Raw genomic sequence first — 4,164 nt, forward strand, 5'->3', positions numbered from 1 at the left:
TTTTGTCGTAATGTCTTCCAAATAAGTAAGTGCACGTGTCATCACACCATTACTAGCTCTCAGATATTTTTATAGAGTACCGTCAATCTCCTTTGACAGTTGTACCAAAGTCAGCCATTCAGCTCATCAATATTCAACACCATAGGAAGTCTAATGCAGTGCAGAGTAAGTCTGCAGATGAGTTTACATGTGGGAGGATACAACATTTGCAGACAGACCTTTAGACTCTTTCACAAACACCACATATGTATTTCATAAAAGTTAGCTGTGCAGATAAACACACACATGCCACATCTACAAAATGAGACATGAACCTGTTGCTTCCTTTATCTCAATGCATTTGGCTCAAAAGGGGAACTGAAGTCAATGAAAGCAAACCAGTGGCAACTGAAGTCAACTAAAAATATGTTCATTCTACAGCCTGACTATGTAGAAACTTAAAAAAAGGGGGTCCAAGCAAAGTTAGAACAACTGAAGGTGAATTGAGGATAAATTATACAACATTCTCCCAAGCATTTACTTTAAAATATGCAGTTTTTTTTTTTTTGAGTGTTTGCTTGCAGAGTTACATGCAGCAGCATCGATCAAAATCAAATATAATGTGGGCTAAACCACACAGATTAATAGCACAGCCAATAGTAAAACAGCATGTGCACACTTAAGTGCTTTTTTTTTTTTTTTCAAATGCCTACTTAAAGTTTTATGCCATTATTTTCTGTTTCGCATATAAGATTAAACTGAGAGCATCTGGATAGCATTGGCCATGGCATGGGAAGGCTTCATAAATGCAATGAAAGCAACGACTAGAAACCATCCTCCAACCCGAGGGTAAGTTTGCTCACGCTATCCATCCGTGTGCCACTCACTCCTCGCTTTTTTTTTAAAACTTTTATGGTGATCCAGTGAATTATTCACACAGGACCTGAGGTGACTACAAGTATCCTGATTAAAAGGGCTTGAGTGGGGATTGAAGTGGGCTTGTGCACTGAACCCATCACTTTGAACACACATTTATGACCCATGTGTTCACGGGAGTGCTTCACCTCGCACACTTTGTGCTTTTGGAATTAAATGAGACGGCAAGGGGGTGATGACTCTGGAAGGTGTCAAGAGTATTAAAAAGATGATAAAATTGCTTTTCTGACCGGATCATGTGTGAACAGTATGACAGAGGGAGATTAGGTAAGGAAGATGCACACGAAAGCTAAACAGAAACTTTAGCTCTCGTGACATCAGACACCTTAACCACACAGGATGAACGAAGAGTCACACAAAACTGAACTTTTTGCAGCAGCCTGACCACTTTGTCATAAGTGGTAATGAACAGTGCAGGACAATGAGATATTTTGTTTCCCAACAGAAAATGATGTTAAAATGGATTACTACCGGCTCTCACGACTCCAACATGCAAGCAAAAAAAAAGTAAATAGGAAATTGATTGGTACATTTCTGGCGAACAGAAATGAGGAGAATGAATGTGAAGGAGCGCCATCAGCCAACACCCGGTCAGGCTCCCCTGGCGCTCACATCAGCACCCGTCCTCACATCCCACAGTGCGGTTATGGGGAAACAGAGCAGAACAGCACTGCTGCCCTGTACCATTCTGGTTCATACACAGCCCCCCGCCCCTCACCCCAGACCATCTGTCAGTGCTAGCAGCGTTCTCTCGTTCTGCAACACACACACGAAGAGAAGGAAAGAGGAAGTCAAACACATGGAGGTGTTGCCAAAAGCACATAAAACCGGTAAACACTCTCCGACACGGATTCAACTCTTCAACTGGCCTTAATGCCTACGCAGTCCCCTTTGTTGCACTTCCTCTGTTAAATGGTGCAGTGTTGACTGAATATGGACGTGGTAAAGAACATACAAGCAGGTACAATGTTGGTCTTTTTATATTATCTGTCTGCTGAGGAACAGCGATTGGCTGCTTCCTGTCTGTAATCTCATTACACTCAGTCAGGGAGGATCCATGGGACCCAGTTGTGCTTCCATGCAGGGAAGGATGACGATCACAATCCCACTGATAAAAACACCAGATAAGGTCAGCTGAGGACTGGGAACTACTGGACCTAAAGGCAATGAAGCTTGAATACTGCATTTGGAGTATACGGAGAGGGCAACCGCATCGCAATGAAAACAAATCGTTTTATTGTAATACTTTAAAAGAGCACACTCAAGTATATGCTACAATAGCTGGATGTGTCAAAAGATATGATAATAATATGTCAAGCCAGTGCTTTAGATCTTACACATCACTGACCTTCTGTGTCACTGGACTTAAGGGAGGCCCGGCGCTTTAGTGGAGAACATGGGCATTGTCTCCCCTAGCAGCCGATATAGATGTGAAGGAGTGCTCTCCTCGAATTTCTCTGTACTCACTTACCAATAATAATTATTTTGAGAGTGCCATAAAAATAGGAAGGATCATCGAAAATAGCAGAGCATGTCATTCAGTCTCTAGACTGTGAAACTGTAGTTTAAAAATAGACAAAGTCACCAGAAAGGTTCGCAAACCGAGGAAACTTTGCCGAAGGGAAGATTTAAGCAAGCGTTCAGAGAAGGAGTGACATCAAAATATCCTTTTTGCAGCACAAGTTATTCAGGAATGGATCAGCGTGGAGGTGGCTCAGGAAAAGCCGCTGCCTGGAGGGCATGCCTTGAAACGGAGCAACATTGACCCAAAGCTGATTTAAAAGAAATGACCTTTCTCGTCTGTGCAAGAGTAACGTTTCAAATTGATATTAAAAACTGTTATCCGATGCCTTCGATAGCATCTCAATAAATCAGAAGACGATCGAACATATCAGTAACTCAATGCACTGAATAAAACGTGCTACATAGATTAGTCACACACTGACTGATATTTTCAGGCTTTTATTTCTGTTTTTTATAATACAAATGCACCATTGAAAATTTGAAAATTACATCAGAGCAATAATTAAAAACAAAGACATACAGAAAAGTGAGTTTAAAACATATGTTTAACACAATCTTAAAGGTTGGTATTTCCAAAAGGTACTTTTATTCTGACCATAGAACATCATGGGGATGTACATTTCAACTTAGTTTAGTTTTAGGGCAAGATGTTGCTCTAACAACTACAATATATTTTCGACTGGAATGAGCTTTCAAGATGAGAGATGACTTAATTTCTTGTCACACAAACTTCAAATTAACTCAAAAGGTAAAAGAATAACTAATGATTTCAGGATTCTGGGAGTAAAATAGGAATAAAAAAAATCACTTAATTTCTTACCCCATGTCTGAACTTTTTGTCTTCACTATTAGATCAAACCAAAGGAAATTCTAAAAATCATTTTGAAGTCAGATTCCAACCTATAGAGACTAATAACTATAGTTCCAGGACCTTTGATATTCTTTCCTACTTTGTCTCAATAGAACCACAAATCTCAGTGTTTTTTATGAGGATTGTAGGTGCGGAAGTAACACAGAGCATAATGCAGAACTGTAAAGTGGAAGGAAAAATATATATCATTATTATGCTAAATCAACATAACAGGGTAGGCAAGCGCAAGCTTTGGCTTCAGCCTATTCCCTTTTTTGGGTAAATTATGGGGTTTTAAAGGAGTATTTTGTGTTTCTTTTCTTTGTGAAATGTGAATTTACCAAAAATAAAGTGAAAGTAAAATTACAGTAACTCTCATCTAATATTAACTCTGCCTGCATCTTTGGGATCATGGTACTGCCCCAGCTTTTTTTTTTTTTTAGATTTTCCTCCACCACTATCTTATTTCTTCCAATCAGCTAAGGCCACTTTCCCTTTCCCAAATGAATAAAAAGCATCCCTGCAGCATGATGCTGCCTCACCATACTTCACTTTGGGAATGTGTGTTGACATTAGTGAAAAAAATATCAGTTTTCCACCATTGCATTTTGCCTATTGACTATGGAGGAATGTTTCTGCCATAATTCCATCTCATCTGACCAGAATGACTTACTTATCATCATTTTTCTAAACAATTCACTATTCAATTACATTGGTGTAATCTATTATTACACCAATGTGCTTACCAAGCTCAGGGTCAGAAATATCTATCAAAAATAATTTTTGCGTGCCAGGACACCGGTTTTGTTAGGGCGATCTCTTTCAACACTATAACAATGACATAGTTTAAGATCATACCAGAAGCGTGAGGTTAT

This window comes from Poecilia mexicana, unplaced genomic scaffold (genome assembly GCF_051168715.1).
Source record: "Poecilia mexicana isolate PSO_F unplaced genomic scaffold, ASM5116871v1 scaffold_9, whole genome shotgun sequence".
NCBI classification, from domain to species: domain Eukaryota; kingdom Metazoa; phylum Chordata; class Actinopteri; order Cyprinodontiformes; family Poeciliidae; genus Poecilia; species Poecilia mexicana.